The 14401-nt window shown below is 40.3% G+C and overlaps 1 protein-coding gene across 3 annotated transcripts in view; it reads left to right on the top strand.

Moving 5' to 3' along the window:
• Positions 1 to 14401, top strand: part of atad2b (ATPase family AAA domain containing 2B) — a 72982-nt gene that overhangs the window by 32096 nt on the left and 26485 nt on the right. The window lies entirely within an intron of this gene.

The following is a 14401-nucleotide window of genomic DNA, read 5'->3' as shown; positions in this document are numbered from 1 at the left end:
TATGACAGCCTCAAAATTAAAGTTTAGTGCCTCTGGTAGAGGAGATGCCAAAGTCTGTGTTGATACTGAATAAATAAACTGAAATTGCAGCCAGTTTGTTTTGGGGTTACTGCCTTTTCCCTTCCTCTCCTATGGAAAGGTCAGGACACATGAAGGTTAAAGTTATCCTAGATCACTACCTGCAGGGGGAAGCCTATCTGGAGCGGTTTTGGTATCTGCAGTTCTATGGGGCTTTTTTTTTTATCTGTGCTTCCTTTCCCACTCTCCTCCCATCCCTCGTTTTTGCTTGCCTAGAGCTGAGAATTGCCTGTGACATTCAGATTTGTGGAGAAAGTCTTGTAAAATGCTTTTTTGAAAGCTAAGGATATATCCGGATCAGGTGTTAAAAGCAGGTAACATGGTAAAGCCCAGGTGGTGCCATCTAGATGGCTGGGGTAGCTGTTGCTGCCGCCAGGTCAATCGGGGGCTGGAAATGGGAGGCCTTGCTGCTTTTAATGGGCAAAAAAAAGGGGGGAAGAAGGGTATGGTTATGGATAGTCATGGTAGATGAGCTCCTCCTCTCTCACGGCACTTCTTTGCCCTCCATCTTGTCTGCCACTCCCTCCCAGGAGAAGCAGAGAACGCAAGACCCATTACCTGGACCAAAGCCCTGGGTTCATTCGTAGTTTATCACCACAAGGATCGAGTTCATATGCAGTGCCTTACCTTCATTCATAATTAACTCATGAATGTTTTCACTAGACAGATCAGCTTTCAGTTATTTTTTTCTTTGACATTCAGAAGGTATATGCTATTTAATCTGGAACTAAATACTGTATCATGCCAGATTATTCTTAAATCTGACTTCGACTTAAATGGTGTGCTATTTCTTTTTGTTTGTACGGAACCTTTTTAGGCCCATTTTTATGGGCTTTTTTTTAAAATTGCTTTTCCTCTGCAAGTTGACAGCGTCCTCATTCAACTGTAGAACTGTTTGCGTTAGAGAAGAACAACGATACAGGCGCTGCATAATGTGTCCTCCGCGTTATTCAATAGCATGCCCAAGGCAACATCTACCAGGCTGCATACATGTAGATGGAACACTGCTGTGTCTTGCCTTTCCCCCAGCTTGTATCTCACATCACAGTAAACAGACGGCTCTGCTCCCCATGGCCAATGTCAATCCATCACAAGACCTTGATGGGATATTCAAAGTGCTAATAAACACTTGGGCTTCCTTTTTACCTCCGGCTGAAGTAGTTATTGCGTGAAAGGATGGCCTGTTTTTTTTGCTTGGGACAAAAGGACAACAGGCAGCAAACAGCCTGAGAGATGCGGTCATGGTCACTGTGCACTATGAAATAGGTTAATAGGAAAACACTTCTTGTTTAAGTAACACAAAGCACTGTTGAAAACTCTGCTAACTTGTTTTTTTCTTTCCTGTGCTGTTTATGTAGGACAGACCTCCTGCAATTGCTGAAGGTTTAACCTTGAAGCCAAGGTGTTTGGCATACTAGCTGTCTGATGTAAATAAAATCGCCCTTGTTTTGGTTTTACTTGCAGTTGTTGCCATTCTCTATTTTCTAGTGCTACATTTTGACAATTTAATGGATATTTTGTAACGGACAGAAAAAGCTTGCTAAATGATTCAAGGAAGAATTCTGCTTCCCCTTTTCTACAATTCATTTCACCTGTTTTCCTTCCTTATCACACATGTTTTGTTCCAAATTGGAAAATAAAATGTTAATAGAAAATGCTGTCCTGCAGTTGATCTTGACTTGATTGACAAATTGATTTAGATAAAATTAGAGTTTTCTTCTACCCAAGTTACACTGGCTTATGTCAATGCAACAATTGAATCCTATATCCAAAATATTTTCAATTATTATCTTATTATAAAATTTTTAATATGATACACTTTACAGTTTACATTTCATGTACCACAAACCCTGAACGACATCTAGTACTTGTCATAGTTAATTAATGGCATCATTTGTTGTGGATGCAATGTATCTTCAGCTTCATTAGGGATAGAATTAGAACAAACAGAAAAGCAAAGCTTCTAGTCTGAAACTGAAATTACGATATTATTATCCGTTATTAGAACTGGACACAGATTTCTCCCCAAGCTAGTTCTTTGCTTCTCTTTGAAAACAAACAGTCATGAGTTGCACACTATGACACCCTGTGGCGCTCACTAATACAATCCATGCAAAGCCCAGAGCGAATATGCACTGAGCTTAAGCTGCCATTTTGTGGGCACAGATGCCTCTTGGATCATTGTGGCACCAAGCGTGAAATGAATGTAAAATCATCCATGATGCCTCTTGCGTTCATTTATTGTTTCAGGGGGCAGATGAGCTGACATCAGTGTTAGTGTCTCTGAAGATTCATTTTGTGTCGATGGGTCTTTTCACTCCCAGCATTCCCCTGATTATAGTGGTTGCTGCACGCAGAGTGTACACAATTGACAAGGTTGGGTGGTGTTCCTCTCAGCAACATTCTAATGTCTGTTTTTTTATGACTGTGCAATGTATATAGCCATATATATTATTGTAGGTCGCTTGCATTTCTGCCTAAACAAATTAGCCTGGAGGGTTGAACAGGAATGATTGAGCGGTGCTGCTCATTGCCTCTGTACATACCCAATGACGGCAAGCTGTGCTGCCTAAGGATGTCAGAAAGGTGATGGGAAGGGTGAAGAGAGAGAGTGAGTGAATGATTCAGAAAGGCTTTGCTATATCATTATAATGCAGACAATGCCCAATTATGCTGTAATGGTTATTGGCTGTTTAGAAGCAAGGCTTTGTTGTATACAGACAATCCTGGGATAAGGGCAAAGGTGAGCTAGTAAAGTACTGCCAATGTGTATGTGTTTTTTTCCCTTTTTTTTCTTCACCTGATGTCAAAGCTTTGCTACATTGAAACAGTGTCAGAACAATGCAATTTCTGCTGATTGACTGGTTAATCAGAGTGCTAGCCCTCAAACAACACATGTATTGTTGTGAGATTGTGTTTTCTCTCTAGTTACATCTGTCCATCACAAATCAAATTGTGCAAAGGCTTCTATGGGTGCTTTGGATTTTCACAAAGGACTGGCTGGCCTGCCATTCCAATTAAAGTTGATCTGGTGTTGTGCTTTCAATTATGAAGAGTCCGTCTTTTTCCCCTTTTGTTTCTGTCCAAAACTAAAGAGCAGCTCAACATCTTTGCATTCAGGCCGTACTTCAGAGAGAAAATTAAACAAGGCCTCCCGGGCTTTTACTCTCATTGTTTTTAACCATAGTGCAGTCGATTAGTCAATTTCAGTAAACATCAGAAGCTTGTAAATGCCAGGAATCCTAATAGGGGGCATTCCCTCTCTCTGCTTGGTTCTGATGAGTTGCAATTGAGTGGAACAATGACACAAACATGATGCACTAGGGCTTGATTAGTTGAAATGACTCATGGATTTGTTGATGGGATCCAAATGATCGTATGTACTTAATGCACTACTCAAACCAAGCTTTATGGCAAGTAAACTGATACAGTATTTGGTTTTGGGTGTTATTGTTTGATCATGACGAATCTTCTCTCAATATAATAGAAGAGCTATTGTGTAAATGTTTTCAAGGTTGAAATTATCTTTCATAAACACAAAAACTCAACCATCCTTGCTAACACTCTGGGACACTTTTAAGATATGGCCACATTAAACGACGTGGGTCGCACAGGCCACCGTACAGTGAGAAAAGGAAAATGCACCGACTGGTTTTTTAATTACATCAAATTGCTCATACAATTGCAGTTGTCTTGGCTTATCGCCTTGTCCACATTAAAACCTTGAGATGACATAAAAGTCGAGGGGAGTTATGTAACCCATCAGCCCTCCTATGTAAGTAAGACTTGTGAATGGTTTATTGTTATTTATGTAAAATCTTATCAGTGGCTTGCCAGTTACTAATGGTCCAATGTTGTCACAGTGTAAAAATATTTATTTTATTGAGAGATTTTAATTGTTTTATGAGCCAGTTCTGTTCCTTGTTGTTACATTCCCATACACATGGCTGTACATTGCTGAGGGAGTGGTTAACTGAGGGAGTGGTTAACTGCTTTTTATTTGTACATACGTAAATGATAGTATGGTGTCTGTCTTGGCCGAACTGAATCCCTGAACACACTCACAGGGTTGGGGGTACTGTATATAATCTAAGTCAAGCAAGTGTGAGAGTTTCGACTTTCGTGCAATGGCTATTCTATGCAATGAATGTGATATGCCACCAGCAACTGAGTGTAAGCATTGCAGTTGTTACACTATATCCAGGAGTAATCTGACTAATACGATTTAATTTAGCTCCTTGTTTTTTTACATAGGTATATAATGCACTTTTTAATTGTTTGTTTTAGTGTTTAAATATATAATTCTAAAGCTTAAATTAACTTCCATCAATATTGAAAGGTTGATATCAGGATAAAAGAGCAGTAAACTCAATTAACCATCTAAAATGGGAGTCAGTCATTACATTTTACTCTACCGTTATAATATGGAAACATAAGTGGTGTTGTGCATGCTTTTTAAGTTATTATCAGGATTTTCATTGCATTGCACAATGAATGGATTTATCCTAATGAAATTAAAATGTTACCCATAATCAGGAAATGGGCTGAAAAAGGATAAACGATGCAGTGTGGGCTTTGGAAAAAGATTTAGTTCACCACCCTAGAACCCTCATTTGTTAACAGTTTTTCACACAGTAGCTAGCTGTTGGACATTTGCCTTCCTCATTGGATAGGAGTGCATGCTCGCCTACACAAAGGTTGTGATGGCTCATGTCAGTATGAGCCAACTGGTTCACATCTCTTTACCTCATTGCTCCTGCCTTACAGCTTTTCTGTATGCATTTTTCTTTTTCACTGGGGGTGACAGACCTTCCCCCCAGAAGGCTTTCATGTCCTGCTTTGTATGTACGTGTGTTCGTAGGCTGACATATTCAACAGTACAAGGAGCTGCTGGTGCATTAGGGCATATCTGTCTTTTGAGAAGAGGGCACCGCAGGTACCGTCATCCCACTGGCCATTTACTGAGCAGTAGAGAGAAGGACAGAAAAACAGAATGATGTCTTCAATCTTTTCACCTTGTGGACTGTATTTCCTTTTTGTAGTATTGATATGCAGTCACTCACTACATAGTCAGCAGATCAGAGTGCGACAAGGTTTGACCATACACAATGCCCAATGACATGTGGTTGACATTCTGTTATGATGCTCATTTTCTAAACCAATGACATTGAGTGCTACCTTTAGAGTATTCTGTTTACATGGAGAGATCTGTGAAATTCCTGCAATGACAAATATTACAAATTATGAATGAAAAACAAATGTATTTTAATTTGTGGAATAGTGGAACTATTCCTTTAAAGCAAGCGGTGGCGTGGCTGTGTAGGTTTTTATGGGAGAGAGAGGGGGTGAGGGAGGGAAATGGGAAGGGAGCAACAAAGCGTCAGAGGGACGTGACTGATCTCCTTCATTTCAAGAAGCAAGGATGGGATCATTTATTGATCCGGACATTTCATTAAGTGAGAAGTTTCACATCAGGTGACAAACGGCTGTCTTCCTTTTATGACCTAGAGACCCCGAGGCCCTGTGTCACCATGACAGCCTTTCTGGCTCTCTTTGTCTCATTGCCTTCTGTGTGTCCTCTCCTGTTTGCTTTACTTCCCTCGTTTACATTCTTACTTCATAGTTAAAACTCCCAAATCAAATCTGGTACATGCTGCTAAGTTTTCTTTCAGTATAGAGTACTATATAGAAATGGAAATGAAGGCATTAAAAAGGTGAATTGAAAAATAACAGACGCATTCAGGTATGTGTGAAAATGCAGTTAAAGCTGAGTTTATACTTGAAAGAGAAACCGACTTTTTCCCCTTAGCTGAATGGAAGCCATTAAACATTTCGGATTGAGGCTGGACTGATAGTCTGCATATTACCTCCACCTTTGCTTAGAATTGTAGATGTACGGGGGCGCCTTTAGCTCAGTTGGTAAGGCGTCCCCCTCCCGGGCCGGGCCCAGCAGCAGACCCGGGTTCGATTCCCGCCCGCGGTCGTTCTCTGCATGTCACTCCCCTCTCTGCCCCATTTCACCTCTGTCTCTCTGCACTATCAAATAAAGCATAAAAATGCCCAAAAAATAGATGTAGATGTACTGGTAACATTTCTATCAGCACAGCAGAACAAAGGCATATATCAAAATAATTATACATGGCAATTACTTGAGTCAGTGCAGTTTTTCTGCTTAGCACAGATACTTTTATCTAACAACTGACAACATCTAAACGGTGAACAGTAAAAGACTACCTTGATAAGTACACCTATGCAAACCTCTGCAAGAAATAACTTGTAAACTGAGTGTGTTTGTTTATTTTGAGATTGTGAAACAACTCCTAACTCCAAGCTCCTCCCCGTCAGTCGCAGGTGATGAGAGCAGGGTGGATCAATACTTCATTAATGTTACAAAATTGAGGTCCCAACTCCAGTCGATTCCAATGAACCAGGATGAGTCGGCTGCTAGCTCGTGCCAGAGACCATGCCCACACAGCGGCTCTGCATACAACTGCATTTAAATACTGTATGTGTGCATGAGCATGCACACTCCCTATTGGCAACAGTTACTTTGGAGGACAGCTGATCACCAATTCAGTATTATCATCTCCAGGTAAGAATTGGAAAAAAGGTGTTTAAGACCAGGGACATGACGTGGAACATTCAAAGTGGTAAAGTACCCAACGATATGTCACCCAAAAACAAAATGTTTAAATAATCGTTAAGACTACTGGTATATCTCATTTCAATGCTTTTGGATTACTGATTTTTTTCTTCCTCTTCACTAATTGGTCCACACACTTTGTATTCCGACTACAGCCACTCAGCCCTACAATCATGCTTTCCCTAAACCTAACTCAAATCATGGATACAACACAGCCTCAAAACAGAAAAATATACAAGACCCTGAAGCGTAAACACTCCATCAAAGTGCATTACCAACTGGCACTCTAACATAAATCATTATAAGTCAGTGAACCACTCACACTCAAGGCCGCATGACTACATTGGCATCACCAAAAAAGCGCCTGCACTGCCTAGCGGGCTCACTCACCCGACTAGTAGAATGAACAAATAATAAACTTTGAGGGTGAGGGGGCTGTTTGGAGAGAATGAGCAAGAGAAAACATGCACACAGGCGCCTAAGATGATGTTGATAATGAACTTCTCGCTCAAAAACTGCATCCAAGGCCTTAATGTTAAGTCCCTTTTCAGACCTAATAAGGAAAACAAAAGTTTGCCCCAATAATTATAACTTTTAACATAGAGCTGTAGTACAACAAAGGGTGTCTAAGCACTAGGCTAACACATCTTTTGTCCCTCAGAAAGCGGTGCCAGTCCGGTGGGAACTGCTTCAAAGTCAATTTCCAGAAATAACGTCAGTATTTTCTCTACAAATTCAATTGTGTTGCCCTCTTCAAAGAAACCTCTCTTGAAATTGCAGGTTGTTGCTTTTCCTTCTGGCCTCTAAATCGTCATCCTATTTGTGCATTTTCCCCCTTTGATACGTGGAGATTGGAGGGTCAGCAATGGCAGCCCTGGCCAATTCCATTTTCTGGTTTGCATCCATCTGCTTCAGTGGCCAGTGTATGAGCTGTGGGCGCTACGTCTTTTTCCGCTAACATTTTGATGGCTTTTCTTTCTGGTCTGTCTCCCTGACTCTTCTGGACCTGGATGCATCTCGTTTAGTGATATATTTGCCAGCACGACTGTTCCCAGTGTTGGCCTGGTCTCCTAAATGTGAATTCATAGAGGAGTATTAAGGATCAAGCATTCTCCGGAGGAAAGGAAATGCCCCTTAACACACACAAACTCTTAACATTTTAAATGGTACACACACACACTGACAATATGTAAGTAAGGTTTTTAATAAACAGAGCAACTTTCTAGATTAGGAAGGTGGTGTCTGTGTGAAGTTGGACAGACAGACAAGCTGACTCTCTAGACCACTGCCACTAAAAGATGTTGGTAGGTACATGTACATAAATAAGCTCAGATTTTTTTGACAAACATGGATAAATAAGCAGCAATGAGTAATATAACTCTGTCTGATGGATATTACACACTGAGGGTTGAGTTGGTGATCCTGATTGCCAATAGATAAGGGAGCCGGTCACAATGAGATGATTACATTTCTGTTAAGTGTAGCATGTCTGAGTGGCTTGTTAGGGATATGGAGAAGTTTGATGCCTTAATTTTAGATGATGTTTTTACTGTAGGCTTTTGGGCCTGTGCAAAATTTTTAGAAATATGTTGATGACAAGATGCCTGGTAACGAGCTCTGACCTCTGGAAATTACTGTTCCTTAACATAAAAATGGCCCAGCATATATCATTTATCCCGCAATTTGTCATTTTTACACTAACGCTTTTGTAGGGATAAAACAAATAGATGTATTTATTATTGATCTTTAGAGGTGCTTATCTGTGTATTTTGTTATCTTGAACCGAGACGGGCTAGTGGTTCCCCTGTTTTCAGTTTTTGTGCATAGCCATGCTAACCAGCTGCTGGCTCTAGCTTCATGTTTATAGGAAAATATATATGTACATATATAATGGTATACATCTTCTCATCTAACTCTTGGTATCAAAGCATTTAAGCATATTTCCCAAAACTTTTAATTTTCTTTAGGGAATGTTTCTTCCTTTTTAAAACGTAAGGTTAATCTGTCCAAAATGTTTGTTTTTTTGCCATTAATTATATGCCTACAAAGAGAACTGATAGGTCAGTAGCAGATTGGAAGGTTTTTGCCTAGATTTCTTAGCTTTGGGGTGTACAGTAAAGATGAGTTGTGCTGATGATAGGTCTGTGGGCACAATGCCATTCTATCATGCACTCATGCTTAATGGACTTGTTTGTCTAAGGAGCATATAAAGTAATAAATTGCCTACACCATAACGCTATGGTAATCACGTTCTTTAAAGTTTCCTTGGATGGCCTTTCTGTAAACTCCTCATAGAAATGTATTTGTATTATTCTGACAGGGCTTTAGGGCATTTACTGATCCAGTTGTCTTTACAGACAGCAAGCTGTCTCTATATTTACCTCTGGAAGGAAAAACGTCTTCTACTTATGATAGTATAAAGCCATCTGTTTTTTATTCAAAGTTTTATTCTACAGTTTGTCAACACTGCATGTGTCGGTGAGGTGTGAACTGATACTCAATGCTAGCAATGATTACATACAGAAGACAGTGAATCGCAGGCACATATTCAAAATTCCACCCAATGACATTGCCATATTATGCTGCTGAATTGTCCCCAAGTGTCACTGGACTGATTTATTTAATTAATATCTGCGTGTGTGTGTGTGTGTGTGTGTGTGTGTGTGTGTGTGTGTGTGTGTGTGTGTGTGTGTGTGTGTGTGTGTGTGTGTGTGTGTGTGTGTGTGTGTGTGTGTGTGTGTGTGTGTGTGTGTGTGTGTGTGTGTGTGTGTGTGTGTGTGTGTGTGTGCACATGTGCATGCACGTATACAGCATTGTCACATGTATGTTTGATGGCAACTTGAAATATTCCTGCCACTGCATCAATCTTGCATGGGATAGGCACTTTTAATTTTTACAAAGTGCTCTGGTTCTTTTCCTGTCCTTCTTCCCTCCCCCCTTATATATCTGCCCTCTGTGGTTGGATGTTCATGCTCCAACAGTTTTCATGCATTATTTAATAGCTGACTATGACAAGTCATTTGCTGCTATTCGGTCTCACCTTTTCCTCCCTTAGGAGCACGCTTCATAGCTCTGATGGTGATAGCTGACCCCACTGAGACCCCTTTCACTGGGTTGTTTGTTTTGGTTTGTGTGTATAAGGAAAATTAATAAAAATACGGTCAAAGTATGAAAAAAAAAATTGGACACTTTGCTTTTTTCATGTTCTTTTCAAAGTTATCCTTTACTTGGCTATGTTTCATAGAAAAAATAAACCAGAAAAAAGTTTTCCAAACTGAGCATTATGTCAAGATGAGAAAACTATTTATTTATTTAATTATTGATGGGATGTCAACATATACTGTAGAAATATCCAAGATGTGCCAGCCATGCTTGAAAAATACTGCCGCTCCCCTCTTGCTTCATAGCTTACCCTACAGCTTTCTGCTCCTTCCAGATGAGATCAAATCAGGGGGAATCAAAAACAAAAGCCACATGCATCCCACCTAAAACCTCACTCTGCCAGCAGCCTCTCGAGAGAGGGCAAATGACAGTCTGGGCATGATGTTAGTGGACAGGCCGCTGATCGCTGCAGCATGCCTCGGCATGGGGGATGTGTCTCATTGCCTCTTTAAACCTCCAAACCTTGCAACTGCCTCCACAGGGAATAATGCCCAGTTTTATCCCATTGTTTTCAGGTGTCCTAAATTCCAGTCTGTGTAGATATGTGTGGAAAACTTGTGTCAGACTGGTAGGCCTTTTCTTTTCGATCTTGTGCATGCAGAAAGCTAGTAGTTCTGTTTTTGAAAGGTATACATTGAAGCCCTGATGTGTTGGCGTACATAGCCGAAGCGATGCTTAAACACATTGTTGTAAATTATAAAGTGAGAATGCGGTTGAATTTCAAGGCAACATTTCATCATATATCAGGGGGAGTTATTGCAAGTCTATGCAAAATGATAAAGCTTTGGCACCCGGCAGGCAGTTGACAAAAAAGATTATACATATTATTAATAATAGTCGTTTAGACATCGAAAGGTATATTGTTATTGTAAGGTGTTTTGACCAAGTACTGATAATTGTATGTAGCCACTGCATAAATACATATACATTTCTGTTTGGTACATTAATTGTTTTGCATTAAATGGCACCTGAAAATGCATGGCTGTTCACTATGAGGGTCACTTGAGAGAACAGTTATTAAAGAGTCTTATTAAATCATAAACAAGCATTTGTGGGAGACAAAGTATACATTTAAGTTAAGTTGTTCTTGCTGTTCCCTCTCTTGTGAACAATTACTCAAAATGAGATTTCATTTTCAACCTTCCTCTGATGTACGTTAAGTGTGCATAATAACAGCTTCAGAGTGGAGAGATATGGGCCCAGGTTAAAAGCCGTTGGGAGACAGAGGAATGTTGACAGTTGGGCTTTTAGAATCCCATGATTCGATTCTGATTCCTGGGGTCAAGATTCGATCCAAAATCGATGTTCGATTCAAAACGATTCCCGATTCAAAATCGATTTCTGGGTTCAGTTTAAAAGTGGATTTAATGATCTACTCCAGTCTACTGTGTGCTAAGAGGCATTGTGGCAAATTATGGCATGAAATCAAATTTAAGGTCCATGTCTTATTTATCTTCATTTAATTTGTGATCACTATTTGTGATCGCGATTTTTACATAAATAATTTTGTTGACAGGCAACATGGATCATGATTTCCTGTCAGACTTATTTATTATTCATATCTGTGTGGGGATTTGGTGCAGATAGATTATACTATCTTTAGTATTAAGTCAATTGCTCAAAGCATATAGGGAGTAGGCTGTGACATGTTATTGATTCCTCAAAAGATTCCTCTCGTCGGATATAGATAATTCTAGTGGCCCTTGACAGAATTACAATACCTAGGACTTTACGGATTTAATTGGTCCACTGTGATCTGGGGCCGTATTCACAAAACATTTTATCTTAGCGCTAAGAGTACTCCTAAGGAGCACTAAAAGTTCTAAGTAAGGAGTAATTTCTTAAAACCTATTCACAAAGCTGATAAGATCAACTTTTACTAAGGAATGGGAGGGACTCCAAAGCTAAGAATAGAGGGCGGTGTTGACCCTGTTGCTATGGATGATGTCATGTTCATACCTTCTATGCCCACAGTGATTGGCTGAGAGGGAATGAGAGCTAAGAGTGAGTTTATGATAGAACCACTGTGGGAGATATCCATATTGTGTCGCTGTATTAAAGTGAAGAGTTTTTATATACAATTAATGACAAGTGACACTGATTTAACATGAAACCAAGATACTGCAGGGTTTCCCACACATTCTTTCACAATTAACCTACAATAGCGCCACATAGGTCTATTCATTTAAAATTTTACAATGATTTGAATCGGAAAAAATATCCTCATTGAACAGCTGCACGCCATGCACTCTCACTGTATTTCCCTCAATGGCGGACTATGCAGCAATAGTCAGACAGCGACAAACCAGGAAATTCACCATTTAGAAACAACAACTGGCGAAATCGTAAAGTGCATGCCGAAGGAAAAAGGCGAGACACGCAACTATACAGTAGCGGACCTGTGGAATGGAGGAGATGGAAGCGCCACAAATGGGCCTACTCTAGTAACAAATTAAACCCAAACGTGACACCAACAGTAACTTTCAGTGCATCGTAAACCCAAAGCAACTGCAGGAAAAGGAACTTAACAAATCATTGTTTATATAAATATAATAAATATAAATGTGTCTATACTTTCTAAACATAGCTTTACTAAGATCAGTAAACCCTTACAGCTATTAAGGTAGGCTACCTTTTGTAAAGCTCACTAGCATTAAATCTCTCCAAAATGCCATCAAATGAGTGTCTGTGATTTACTCTTAGTGACTTAGGAGTCCTCTCGAGGACTCCTAGCTTTTCATAGATTTAAGAGCTAGTTTTAGCGCTAAAATGCTTTGTGAATTACACTTATCTTAAAAAGTTAGGAGTCCTAAAATTAGGAGTGAAACGCCCCTTATTTTTGAGAGTCACTCCTAAATATGCACGTTAGGACCTACTCTTAGCCTTAAAATGTTTTGTGAATACGGCCCCTGGTCTGTGCTCATTTAAGTTATCTCTTCGATTTCCCCTTTGAAATAGTTGTTTTATGAGGGGATGTCTGTCTCCATTCTGCAGTTGCTCTGAATTGTGCAGTGTCAAAAGCTGTCTGATGTGACTCGATAGATGAATTTAAAATGTGAAAGCTGTCTGGCGCCAATAACCCAAAGGACTTTCTTATGGGTTAGGGAGTGCTTACTGATGGGTCATGGTAATGCCACTCAGTCATGTTCAAATGCTTGTCTCTAGGACATTTGCGGTGGTCCCTTTTGCCCTCTTTCTGTGTTGGCCTCTGTGTCTACTTGGAGAAAGCAGTAAATGAAGGCAAATGTCTTGAGGTTTCACTACCTTTTCTCTATAAACTCCAAGCACCATATGTTGTCATTAATGTCCATCATCCATGACCCACTGCCTGTTGTTCTTTGAGTAAGACCAAATGGTCAAGATTGTAGTACAATCATCTTTCAAGCAACACTATGATAGTGATTTAGGATTGTTTATTATATAAGCTTTAAAGTGGACCTATTATACTTTTCAACTTTTATGACCTATAAACGTTGTTATAATGATTTAGTCATGTTTAACCATACTAGCGTATCAAATAATTACATACATGCATTTAGACGTATTCCCTGCTGACCGTCTGGGGTGGCTGTGCAGAGCGCTAGGGCAGCCGGTCGAGAAATCACGTGTTCAAATCGGTTCAAATTTCCTGCCATCGTGTCGTCACGATTCCGGATTTTTCCATGTATGGTAACGTGCTGCTCAGGCAAGCTCCGGCCATGCCCCCACCTTCCTGCTCTCAAATCTGCCCGCGCGCTGCTGAAATTGTTCCGGAAGGAAGGTAACCAATCACAACGGAGTGGGGTTTGCAGGAGGGGGCGGAGAAGCACAAAGCCGAGTGTGGAGAGTTACTGCTGTGCGCGCTAGGGTGAGAGGAAGAGTGTCCCGAAATCTACATGGTTTTTTGTGATGTGATTCGTGTCAGGTTGCTCTATAGCAGTTTTTAACAAGAAAATAAGACCAGAAAAGTAGTATAATAGGAGATCTTTAAAGAGGACCTATGATACTTTTCGACTTTTATGACCTATAAACGTTGTTATAATGATTTATAGTCATGTTTAACCATACTAGAGTATCAAGTTATTACGTACATGCATTTTGACATATTCCCTGCTGACCGTCTGGGGTGGCTATGCAGAGCACTAAAAACTATGGCAGCCGGTCGAGCCGAACTTGTTCAAATTTCCGGGTTGTGTCTGTCACGCTGGGGTCGTTTCTGTCATGTTTCCATATATGGTAATGCTGCCGCTCAGGCAAGCTCCGGCTGCATGCCCCCACCTTCCTTATAATTTCCCGCTGCAGGAAGGAAGGTAACCAATCACAACGGAGTGGGGTTTGCAGCAGGGGGGCAGGGGGGGAGGGGCGGAGAAGCTCAAAGCAGTGTGTAGAGAGAGACTGCTGTGCTTGCTAGGGTAAGAGGAAGAGTGTCCCGAAAATCTACATATTTTTTTGTGATGTGATTCGTGTCAGGTTGCTCTATAGCAGTGTTTAACAAGAAATGAAGACCAGAAAAGTAGTATAATAGGATCTCTTTAAGGT

This window comes from Ammodytes marinus (genome assembly GCF_949987685.1).
Source record: "Ammodytes marinus genome assembly, chromosome: 19".
Classification (NCBI taxonomy): Eukaryota; Metazoa; Chordata; class Actinopteri; order Uranoscopiformes; family Ammodytidae; genus Ammodytes; species Ammodytes marinus.
Note: the sequence above shows the minus strand (reverse complement) of the source record. Positions and strands in the feature narration are given on the sequence as shown.